Genomic DNA, 12,509 nt, shown 5'->3' on the forward strand with positions numbered 1-12,509 from the left:
ACTTAAGTTCATAGAAAGAGATATTTGGGAGGCAGCCTGTTAGGCATCTCTGCCCATCAACTGCTGACCACATTTCTCTGCTGTTGTAAAATTGGGCCAACCCAAGCCTACAGAAGCAAGGAGCAAAAATATGCAATAAATGGAATTCCTGGATCCAAATGCAGGCATTTTTATGAATCAGGGTGAAGAGGCTGTTACTGTTGCAATGAAATAGGTCAGGGGTGTCAAACTCTAAGCCTGTGGCTGGATCAGGCCTGTGGGGTGCTTAGATCTGGACCACAGAGCCAGACTGAAAACAGCAAAGGGCTGCCCACGGTGCTACTGTCAGCTAAACTGGCATACCCCATTTTCTGCCCCAACGGCCTTCTGCAACCCTTTGTCACAGAAAATGGGCACCCCCCTCCCCATTCTCCATTTTTGCAGGCAGAGGGCTCTCAAAACAAACTAAAAACAAAACAAAAGGAGAAATCTTTCCCCTTTTGCATTTGAGCATGCAAGAAGGGACAGGAAAGGAGAAAGACCAAGAAAAAGATAGGAAGAGAACAAGGAAGGAAAAATAAGGAAAGAGAAGGAAGAGGGAAGGTAAAAGAAAAGAAAGAAAAGGAAGGAAGGAAGGAAGGAAGGAGATTATATTGAGAGTGAGGGAGGATCTCAGGGAAGTTCTGCATTAGCACTTGGCCACCACAGGTGCCCCCAACACGAGTCCCATCATGCCCACCATGGCCATACCACCCACCCATCCCGGCCCTCCAAGGTCAAACACAAGCCTTATGCAGCCCTCAATGAAATTGAATTTGACACCCCTGAGTGTCCTCTTCAGGATCTGGCCTTCTAAAGAGCAGTCAGGGTAGGGCTGACTGGTTGGATTGCCTTGCAGTCCAAGGGACTCGCAGGAGTCTTCTCCTCGTTTTGAGATACTCAGGCATTTTACCCAGGGCCTCTAAAGATGAGAAGTTTCGTTATTCTTCTTAATTCACAGAAATAAGAAATTATTTAAGGTTAACATTATTATTTGTTATAGTTTACCGAAACACCATGGGATCGGCCGGGGGGGGGGGGGGGATTTTATTTTATTTTTCCGGGCAAGCCATTATTTTCCAGTGAGTAAGCAGGTAGGGTTGGTGCAGCAGAGAAATTCTTTCTCACCCACCTTTTTCAGGTGCTGAGATGCTATTGGGCCCTACTAAAGTGACTGACACACCTTGGTTGATTCAGTTGCTCACTGGATCTGGTAAACAGGCCTAAAGAATAAAAAACACATCCAGTCTTAATGAAGACCAAAAGAAACAATATTCCAGCAGAAGTGGGGTGAGGGAGGAGAAATTTATTTTCTCAGATTCCAAAGAAACCTTCCCTGGTTTGTCCTAAATAAATCTGGGGAACAAAATAGACTGCAAAGACATACAGGTAGTTCTCAAACTTATAAAGTTTTTATATGTGCTAGTTGTGCCTAACTCTAGGGGCCAGTGCTCATCTCCATTTCAAAGCTGAAGAGCCAACGCCGTCCGAAGACGTCTCTGTGGTCATGTGGCCAGCATGATTAAACACCGAAGGAGCACAGAATGCTGTTACCTTCCCACCAAAGGTGGTCCCTATTTTTCTACTTGCATTTTTGCATGAACTGCTAGGTTGGCAGAAGCTGGGACAAGTAACGGGAGCTCACTCCATTACACGGTGCTAGGGATTTGAACTGCCATCAGCTGACCTTGCTGATTGACAAGCTCAGTGTCTTAGCCACTGGATATTTGTATGGAGGTAAAACAAGTCAGGTTTTACCTCACCCAACAGTATCTTCAGGGACAAAGGTCAAAAAAAGTAAAGATGGCAGCCACAGTCCCACAATGGGTGCCCTACTTCTTTTGGCAGGGGTTGCATAGAAACAAGGGCTGGGCCAGGGCTCCAGTTGGATGCTGGTAGGTGTCATTTTTTTGACTCTCCTCCATGCGGACACCTCTATGCTGGACACCACAATCAACCCATGGAACAGAAGTTGCCTTCGGAAGTTGTGGGAGCTTCGTCACCGGAAGCTTTCAAAAAGAGAATGGACTGCCGTCTGCCAGAAATGGTGTAGGCAGGGTCTCCTGCTTGGACCGGGGGGGGGGGGGGATTGGACTAGATGACTTACAACTCTGTTAATCTGTTAAAAAATAGTCTCAGATTCTCACAACCAGCCAAGCCTAACATTAATTTTATCTACTAGCCTAAGACTCTGCCTCCACCCTCTTTCTCTCTCTTTATTTATAGGTGATGATTTATTAAGGAAACATTTTAAAAGGCCAGTGCATGGGCGTCTGCAGCAGATTCCTGCTTTTGTCAAAATGACAAATTCAAAGTGCTGCCCCACAAGCACTTGCAAGTCAAAAGGGGTGGGGCTAGTGACGCAACAACACAAATGCTGCTGGCGTCATTCGGCCTTCTGTTGTGGATGCTCTAGGAGCCAACTCATAGGATTTGGCCTCTTTAAACTGGGCCAAATAAACAGCTACAAAAATCTTCCTCAACTTGGAGCGGGAAAAGTCCAACATTTTTGTATTATTTTGTATTTTATTGATCTTGTATGCCACCCACTCCCGAAGGACTCCGGGCGGCTTACAATAAACAAGGGAAGGGGATAAATAGACAAACAACAATTTAAAATACACAATATTCATAGTTACAGTGGGGCTGGCTATTTCAACAGCCCCCCAGCCTGCCGGATCTGGTGGCTGAAACAAAAATATTGTTGATTTTGTTGATATTTAAGTCTAATCTATTTCATTCCAAGCACTGCAGACCATGATTACTCCAGGAAAGGTAAATTGAGTTTAAGCAATTTCTATAGAAAAGTGCTTACTGACTGATAGTAATAGCACTTAGACTTATATACCACTCAGAGATCGTATTCAGCAGGTTCTGACCAGTTCTGGAGAACCGGTAGTAGAAATTTTAAGTAGTTCAGCGAATCAGTAAATACCACCTCTGACTGGCCCCGCCCCCATCTATTCTCTGCCTCCCAAGTCCCAGCTGATTGGGAGGGAATGGGGATTTTGCAGTATCCTTCCCCTGCCACACCCACCAAGCACACTCACCAAGCACGCCCACCACGCCATACCCACAGAGCTGGTAGTAAAAAAATTTGAATCCCACCAATGATACTGCTTCACAGTGCTTTACAGCCCTCTCTAAGCAGTTTACAGAGTCAGTGTCTTGCCCCCAATAATCTGGGTTCTCATTTTACTGATCTCGGAAGGATGGAAGATGAGTCAACCTTGATCCAGTGAGATAGCTTTCAGGGGTCTCCAAAGTTGGCAACTTTAAAACTTCTGGACTTCAATTCCCAGAATTCCTCAGCCAGCTTATTCCTAGATAATTTTCTCCCCCCCCCCCAGAAGAAAAATTAAATCTCAGCAGCATATCAGGTTGGCCAGTCACTCTCTCTCAGAGCAACTCACCCTATAGTGTTGTTGTGGTTGTGGGAAAATAGGAGGAGGAGGGAGCATTAAGTACATCCACTGCCTTGAGTTATTTATAAAAATAATAAAGATGGGATTTAAAAAAAAATCTAAAAAAACAAATAAAGACATAATATGACAAATGATTACATAAGGAAAATTGACTGTTCTGATGCTTGGTATTATTCCACATTAGTTAAAATAACCATCAAATCTGGAGATTGCTCCGTTAGGTTATTCTGACTTATTCTTTTGCTTTGGATGATTTCAGAAAATAATAAATGAAATTGTTCTACAAACTGTATTCAAAGGATAAGAAGCATCATCTATAACTGCAGCCTTGATCTATTTTCTTTCTTTCCTTCCTTCCTTCATTTCTTTCTTTCTTTCCTCATTTCTTTCTTCCTTCCTTCCTCATTCCCTCCCTCCCTTTTTTTCTTTCTTTTTTCCTCCCTCCTTCCTTTTTTTCTTTCTTTCCTTCCTTCTTTCTTTCTTTCTTTCTTTTTTTTCTGTCTTTCTTTCTTTCCTTCCTTCCTTCCTTTCCTCCCCTGGCCCTGGACTCTTCCCTCTCAGGAGGCTTCACCTGGCTTTCCTTTCCAAGGACAATTAGGGGTTAATAAAGCCCCTTCAAAGGACGAGCTGGAAAGAATGTCAGCCTGGGATCTCCAAGATGGGGAGCTAATCCCAGGCGCTTTCCATAAGGGAAAAAGGCCTCCTGGCTGTCTGGAGACGGGGCGTGGGGGTTTCTCCCAAAGCCCTCTTGTCTCTCACCTGGATGCAGAGACATACCTGGGGGTGGGGGAGGGGGAGGAAGGTTGCTAGCATAAGCCTTAGGGCTGTTTTGACAGAGATTCTTTGGCTAAATGTTCATGGCCAACAGGGACGGTGAATGTTGCACTGCTGTGAAAAGCAGATGGTGCGATAAGGAACTCAAACCGAGAGTGACCCTTTGAAGGAAAGGGATGGAAAGGAGGAAAGGAAAGGAGGGAAAAAGGAAAGGAGGAAAGGAAAAAAGGAAATGAAGGGAAATGAAAGTGAAGGGAAGGAAAGGTGGAGAGGAAAGGAGGAAGGGAAAGGAGGAAAGAAGGGAAAGGAAAGGAGGAAAGGAAGGGGGAAAGAAGGGAAGGGAAGGAGGAAAGGAAAGAAGGAAAGGATGGGAGAGGAAAGGAGGAAGGGAAAGGAGGAAAGAAGGGAAAGGAAGGGAAGGAAGGGAAGGGAAAGGAGGAAAGGAAAGGAGGAAGGGAAGGGAAGAAAGAAGGAAAGGAAAGAAGGAAAGGAAATTATGGACAAGGTAGAAAAAAATTGTGATGGGTCCTTGGTGCTTTCTGAGCTTGGTTGTTTTCTTGCAAACGTTACATTACCCAAACTAGGTAACATTATCAGTGCTAGTGACTAGTTTGGGTAATGAAACATTTGCAAGAAAACCAGGAAGCTCCAAAGACCAAAGTTTCAACCCTGAGCTACAAAACAAAACAAAACAAACACCCCCCCCAACCCTACAGGTTCCTTTGGTAAAATGCTAAAATATTTTCCAGAGTGGCTGAGACCCTGCCAAAGAAAGTCAAACAAGTCAAAATGGTGGCCAGCATTGGAACAGCAACGAAAAGCTACTTTTCTAGCATTTGTGTGTCCTGTAATAATAATAAAGGTTAAAATTAACAGTGAAAATGTGGTAACTCCACTTGCACAGGAGAGTGTTGGAAGAAATGTCCATCTGGGTTCCGTTCCAAGTGGGGAGGAAGACACTGGAAACATGGAAGCTTTTTGGAAAGATGGTTTAACGGTGGGCAGGTCCACGTAGCTTGAGGTCCTGGGCAATCAAGCACATGGGTGAGGGAGAGATGTATACCTCTCTTGGGCTTTGAACTTGCTTCCTGTTCCTGTGGCAAGAAATGTATCCTGATTGGTTGTCAGACTCCCATGGGGCCATGCATTAGGCCTTTGAGTCCCAGGCTTGGTTGAACCTTGCTGGGTGATGCAATCTCCCCAGGTGTCATGTGGTGGGTTCTGTTGCTAGATGGATTGAGGGCTAATCCTATTATGTCCTGAGGGTGAAGGAGGTTTTTTTGTCTTGTAGCAGTGGTGGGTTCCAGATCCAATTCCAATTGGTACGGTTGGAATGGGCCCGGCATCACCCACATGGACGCGCACAGTGCATTTGCACATGTGTTCAGCACGCGCATGTGTTGTAGCTGCAAATGATGCTTTCACAAGCCTCCGCGACACTTTTGCAAGCCTCCAGCTGCTCGGTGGAATGTCGCGCAGGCACTGTATGCACCTTGCACTTGCGCGGAAGCACCGAAAGCTTTAAAACATGGTAAGGAGCTCGGGTGGACAGGTGGGCCTTCAAGAGCAGTGGTTCCCAAACATGGCAACTTTAAGACTTGTGGACTTCAACTCCCAGAATTCTCCAGCCAGCTCTGCTGGCTGGAGAATTCTGGGAGTTGAAGTCCACAAGTCTTAAAAGTTGCCATGTTTGGGAACCACTGTTCAAGAGCACCGTACCGGAATGATATCCGATGCTCCGGGCAGGCTCTGGTACGCCCGTACCGCGACATACCGCCTGCAACTCACCACTGTCTTGTAGTTAACTAAAATATCTGCTGGGGGCAGGGAGCTGGGGCTGATTTTCTGTCTTAAGATTTCTATTTCTCTTTGAGGGGAAACATTCGGCCTTTTTAATATTTCCTAAAAGAGAAACTCCAGGTCATTTACTTTTCAGAAATTAATGGAATTTTGAAGGCAAACACTGCCACCCAGAGGCATTTTTCCTTCATGGCATCACTAATTGCTGGCACAGCAAAGTATGGTAGAGGTTTTCTCCCAAGCTCTCCCATAGAGTCATAAGCTTTGCTCATGGAAAAAGTCTTCCCAAAAAGAAATATATTTATTTAATGTTGTTTATTTATTTGTTAAATGCCACCTATCTTACCATACGACTACTCTAGGCAGACTACTGTGTTTCCTCAAAAATAAGACAGGGTCATATTTTCTTTTGACTCCTGAAATAAGCCCTTGGGCTTATTTCTGGAAGGTCTTATTATTTTTGGGGTGCAGGAGGTGGCGAGTGTGGTCACCTAATGGCTGCTGCTGTGTTGCAATGTTTTCGGGGGAGGGCTTATTTTAGCGCATGCGCTCAAAAGTCCGATTGGGCTTAGTATCTGGGGAGGTTTTATTTTCAGGGAAACAGGTATAATAAATAATTTATAATTATGGTAATTATAAAATACAATAATGTACGTATGAAACACTCATTTATATCTTACTTTTCATTTAAGAGTTCAAAGTGCCCTATGTACCACTCTCTCTTTTCTACTGTTCTTAACAACAAGAAAAAGTTTTGAAGCCCACCCCTGGGTCTGCTTAAACCACTTTTCCCCCAATGCATTGCTCTCTAGATAAACTGAGATTAAATCCCTGGGAACATTTGAAGTGAGGCAATGAACAAATATGGTTCTAGATATTTTCCGTAGCTTATTAAGCCTCCTTTAAAAGCAAACAGAAATAAAATAGAAAATTCTGGCTAGCACAAAATATATTGTCTCGATGACTGACTCCTCTCCTGCTTTAGTTGCCTCTGCTTCAAGTCATTGTGGTCTCTGGCTGCCGCTCCAAAGTCATGAGTGACAGATCCTACAGATGTGATCCTAAGAAGAAAGCAATCTCTTGGAGAAGCATTGCAGAAAACATCCCTGTTGCAAAAGATATTTGCCACGGGGTGAGATCCTCCTGGTTCAACCTGGTTCGGCTGAACCGGCAGGGACGATTGACATCAGTTCTCCAAACTTGTGGCAAAAATCCCTAGTGGCTCCGCCCACATCTGCCTGGTTGCCCTGTCGCCGCTCACCTCTTCTGGCTGCTCGACCCGCCAACCCAATCCAAACGTTTCTCTCTCCGTTCACAGCAGAGATGCTGCAGCCTGTCCCTTCAAGGTAGTCCCAGGGAGAGAGGGGGCTGGGGGGTACCATAAAGGAAGCAGCAGTTCTGTTGTGAATGGAGGGAAAAAATGTTTGGATTGTCTCTGCCACAGAATTCAACATTAAATGCAGCCGAGACAATCCAAATGTTTCTCCCTCCGTTTACAGCAGAGCTGCTGCAGCCTGTTCCTTTAAAGTAGACCCAGGGAGGGAGGGAGCCAGGGGAGGACCATAAAGGGAGGAGCACCTCTGCTGTGAGTGGACTCATACCCACATTTTTTCCTACCGGGTTCTGTGGGTGTGGCTTGGTGGTGTGGGGGGGAGGGGACTGAGTGGGCATGCCCATGAGTGACATTGATCTGGCCACACCCACTCAGTCACAGGACCCCACCACCAAGCCACGCCCACAGAACTGGTAGAAAAAATAATTGAGTTTCACCACTTATTTGCCCCGTGGTTAGGTGTATATGAGGAAAGACCCTTGGCCTGGTCTCAAAAACAGAATCAGAAACCAAAAAGATGAGAAATAAAAGAACGATGCAACCAGCCCCTATTTTTATAGTTTCTCTGCCTTCCTCCTTCTCTCGTCTCTTTCCTTGTGGCTGTTTTCTTTTCGATCAGGAGCCTGGGGGCGAGATTAGCTCAGGTGCTCTGAAAGCTTTTTTGGCTGCAGAGCAAAGGAGAAATGTCACCGGCCAATAAAGGAGGAGCATTCTTTCTTGCACACTCATCAGCACATGTGAGGAAGAGTGGTAGGGTCCACCATGTGTCTGCAAGCCACCTTTTATTCTGGGTTGGTTGGCTGAACCCACAGTCAATTGGGACTTGGCATCATCCCAAGTTGCAAGCCAAAGAGTTGATAAAGTAGATAACTGGTTGCTACTTACCAAGTCCTTGCTCATTTAACACAGTCCCTCAAGGATGGCAGGGGTTGTAGGAAAGCCAATTTGATGTAATGGTTAAGGTGCTGTGAATTCTAGTCTGAATTTTGGTGTGAAAGCCAATCTCCAAGAGACTATGAGTTCTAGTCCCACTTTAGGCATGAAAGCCAACTGGATGACTTTGGGCCAATCACCAGGAGACTGTGGGTCAATCCTAAAAGAAATCAGCCTTGATTCTTCTTTGGAAGGACAGATACTGAAGCTGAAGTTCAAATACTTTTACAGGAAGGCAGATCCTAATTAAATTCTGGGGGGAAATATTCTAGCAGTCTGATGGTGACATCAAATTGCTATGATTGTAATTGTGATTATGAATCGCACAGTCAGCCAGATGTTTGGCATTTTTGTCTACCTATCAAGTCCTTACCAAGGACCTGGGATAGGCAGAGCTGGATGTTTGAGGGATGTGACAGATATTGTTGCACGATGTAAGCTGTTCCAAGTAAAGCCACCTTCTGCAATTGACTAATGGCAAATTTGTCAATGCCAATGGTGTTCAAGTGGTGCACCAGTTGTTTGGGGATTGCACCAAGGTGCCTATTACTAATCGGTATGACCCTTGCTTGCCTTTGCCATAATTGTTCTATTTCTATTTGCAGGTGTTTGTATTTTGTTATCTTCTCCAAATCATCATCACCATCATCAATTACATTGTTTAAAGTTCCAAGTTTATTCCTCGTGTTTTTGGAGTGACTTTAACAGGTTCAATACTTAAATGATCTGATTCATGTTATACTTTTTACAGTCCCAAATAAGCTGGTGTATATCCTTACTTTGTTTCACATGTAAAATGTAGAACAACACTTCCAAAAATGTTCAGTATAGCCTTTATTTCCCCTGAAATGTTAAAATGAAGTACTTTACACATTCCCAAATTTAGGCAACTCACCCTCTAGCTGTGTCCCTTGTAAGAAAGAGTTGTTTAGAAAATAATCACTTAAATAAAGAAACTAAGCTATTTGATCATATTATAGCTGTTAACATCTATTTGGCGGATGGACGGGTGAAACTGATGGATGGATGGACGGATAGACAGACAGACAGATAATATATAAATGATATAGATGGATGATAGACAGATCGATCGATAGATCGATTGATGTTAGATAGATAGATAATAGATAGATGATATAGATGGATGATAGATAGATAATAGATAGATAAATAGATAATAGATAATAGATAGATATAGATGATAGATGGATGGATGGATGGATGGATAGATAGATAATTAATAGATAGATATAGATAGATAGATGATAGATGGGTGGGTGGGTAGGTAGGTAGGTAGGTAGATGATAGATAGATAGATAGATAGATAGATAGATAGATAGATAGATAGATAGATAGATAGATAGATGGATGATAGAGGCTTGGTTTCCCATCACCAAATGTGTCCAAACAGAATGAGGCCAGCCATCTGTTGGGGACACTTCAATTTGGACTGAACAAAGGCTGCATTCGACCGCCGTCCAGCTGCAGGAAAGTTACAAAAGTGTATGTAGTATGGTGGCGCTCCCGGGCCCCAGGTTGCCTACCATGGCTTACTTACTGGCGGTTGGCCAAGTCCTGCTTGGATCCACTCGTCGGCAACAGAGACTGGGGGGGAAAATAGCCAGGCATCTGGACGGGACTTCCTTTGCCACTTGGAGACCACTTAATTGCTTTGCAAATCGCGTGGGACGAAATTGCCCGTTGGGGTTTACTTAGAAGACAATTGAACTTAAGTCCCTGTCGGGCGGAGAAAAAGAACCGAGGTTGGTAGGAGAGCTTTCCAAGCTGCTCTTTGTAGGAGGGAGAAAAATGCAACAGATTTTAATATTATTATAATTTACTTTTTGTTCTTCGTATCGTTTTTCAAACGGGCTTCCTCCCTGATTCGTGGAATAGCGTCTTTGGTTGGCTGACTGGTGAATGTAAGCATTTTCTGGATTTCCACCTCCCATATTTGATAGGAGGATAGGATAGATAGGGAGAGAGAGAGCGAGAGAGTGCTCTAGAATAGACTTTAAACAGTGTGAATAATCTTTATATTGGCCAAGTGTGATTAGACACAAGGAATTTGTCTTTGGTGCCTATGCTCTCAGTGTACATAAAACGACAAGATACATTCATCAAGAATCATAAGGCACAACACTTAATGATTGTCATAGGGTACAATTAAGCAATCAAATCATACTAGGAAACCATCAATATAAATCGTAAAGATACAAGCAACAAAGTTACAGTCCTGCAGTCATAAGTAGGAGGACATGGATGATAGGAACAATGAGAAGACTAATAGTAATAGTAAGGCAGCCTTAGTGAATAGTTTGACAGTGTTAAGGGAATTAGTTGTTTAGCAGAGTGTTGGCGTTGGGGGAAAAACTGTCTTTGTGTCTAGTTCTTCTGGTATGCAGTGCTCTATAGTGTTGTTTTGAGGGTGGGAGTTGAAACAATTTATGTGCAGGATGTGAGGGGTCTGTGGATATTTTCAAAGTCCTCTTTTTGACTCGTGCAATGTACAGGTCTTCAATGGAAGGCAATTGTAATAGAAAAAAGGGGAAGGGGATTGTTATTACAATCCCCTTCCCCTGCCCCCCCCACACGCAAAGAAAAGAAAGAAAAGATACAATTTTAAACCAACAAGGTATCATAAAAATGCATTGCTGTGATTTTCTCTTTCTCTTCTTGTAACATTTCTTTAATCAGCCCCAAGGCTCCGAAATCCCATAACTTTTGATAATAGATATCCATTACAGGTAGTCCTCAACTTACGACCACAATTGACCCAAAAATTTACGTTGTTGAAAGAGACATTTGTTAAGTGAGTTTTGCCCCGTTTTACGATCATTCTTGCCACAGTGGTTAAAGTGAATCACTGCAGTTGATAACTTAGTAACCCAGTTGTTGAAAGGGGATCATGGGATCTTGGGACACAGCAATGGTCATAACTATGAACCAGTTGCCAACCATCTGTATTTTGATCTCATGATCATGGGGATGCTACAACAGTTGTAAGTATAAAAAATGGTCATAAATCTCTTTTTTCAGTGCCGTCGTAACTTTGAACGGTCACTAAATGAACTGTTGTAAATGGAGGACTATCTGTAATAGGGATTGGGAGTCTCAGAATGCACACATTCTGTGGATATTAATTTATTTATTATCATCCTACCTTTATTCTTTTTTTTATAAATAACTCAAGGTGAAAAACATATCTAACACATCTTCCTCCTCCTATTTTCCGCACAACAACAGCCCTGTAAGGTGGTTTGGGCTGAGAAAGAGAGAGAGAGAGAGACACTGGCCCAAAGTCACCCAATGGTGATGGTCACCCAGAACCGTGAGTTCTATTCCCGACTTAGCCATGAAAGTGGCTTTCGCAGCTAAGGCAGGATCAGAACACACAGACTCCTGCTTTCTAGCCTGCTGCCCTTATCACTAGACCGGTGATGGAGAACGTTCTTCTTATGGTATGCCAAAATTGTCTGTGCGTGCCTCCCCACACCAATTCAGTCTTCCCTGCCCACCTGTGCATGTGTGGATGACACCCCCCCTGCGCATGCACACATGACCCCTTCCCAGTCCCCAGAGGCTTTCCTGAAGCCTGGAGAGGGTGAAAATGGCCTCCCCCAACCCTTCGGAAGGCCGAAAGCTGGCTGGTGCACACATGCCCGGCAGAGCTGACTGCTGGCATGCCAGCAAATATGGCTCCAAGTGCCACTTGTGGACCAAAGGAAAGGACTCAAAAATTAAGCAATAAGCACTTGGACTTATATACCACTTCACAGTTCTTTCCAGCTCTCTCTAAGTGGTTTACCTTGGTAACCTTGCACCCGGTGGGATTTGAACTGCCAAACTGCAGGCAGCCGACAGGCAGCAGAAGTAGCCTGCAGTAGTGCACTTCAACGACTGTGCCACTGCAGCTCAACTTAATTACCTCTTTAAGTTGCCCAGTTCTGGGTGACCATCTGTACGATGCACCATATCATTCCTGACGATTGGAACTTCATATAATAGTCTCTTATTTGGATTACCTTAGCAACCAGGTTCTAAATTATGTTTAGGCTCCATGATCCTTATTTTCCTCTTACACATTGAAGGATGTCATACTTCTTTTATCCGATATTTTGTTTGTATTCCGGCCTTAGAGCTGTAATAAATCTGAATTTGACTCTTGACTCCAAGGAGCTGGGCGGTGCCGGGAGAAGCAAGAAGAAATCCGTCGGACTTTCCCT

General features: G+C 44.0%; 1 long non-coding RNA gene across 2 annotated transcripts in view; it reads right to left on the reverse strand.

Moving 5' to 3' along the window:
• The window catches only part of LOC116515477, a 23,403-nt gene extending 10,986 nt beyond the window's left edge, over positions 1-12,417 (reverse strand). For both annotated transcript variants that reach the window (XR_004256260.1, XR_004256261.1), the window contains exons 1-2: positions 12,309-12,417; positions 9,842-10,020 (exon numbers count right to left, since the gene is read on the reverse strand). This is a non-coding gene — a long non-coding RNA (uncharacterized LOC116515477). The remainder of the gene's footprint in view (positions 1-9,841; positions 10,021-12,308) is intronic.
• Positions 12,418-12,509: the final 92 nt, after the last annotated feature.

This window comes from Thamnophis elegans, chromosome 12, assembly GCF_009769535.1.
Source record: "Thamnophis elegans isolate rThaEle1 chromosome 12, rThaEle1.pri, whole genome shotgun sequence".
NCBI classification, from domain to species: domain Eukaryota; kingdom Metazoa; phylum Chordata; class Lepidosauria; order Squamata; family Colubridae; genus Thamnophis; species Thamnophis elegans.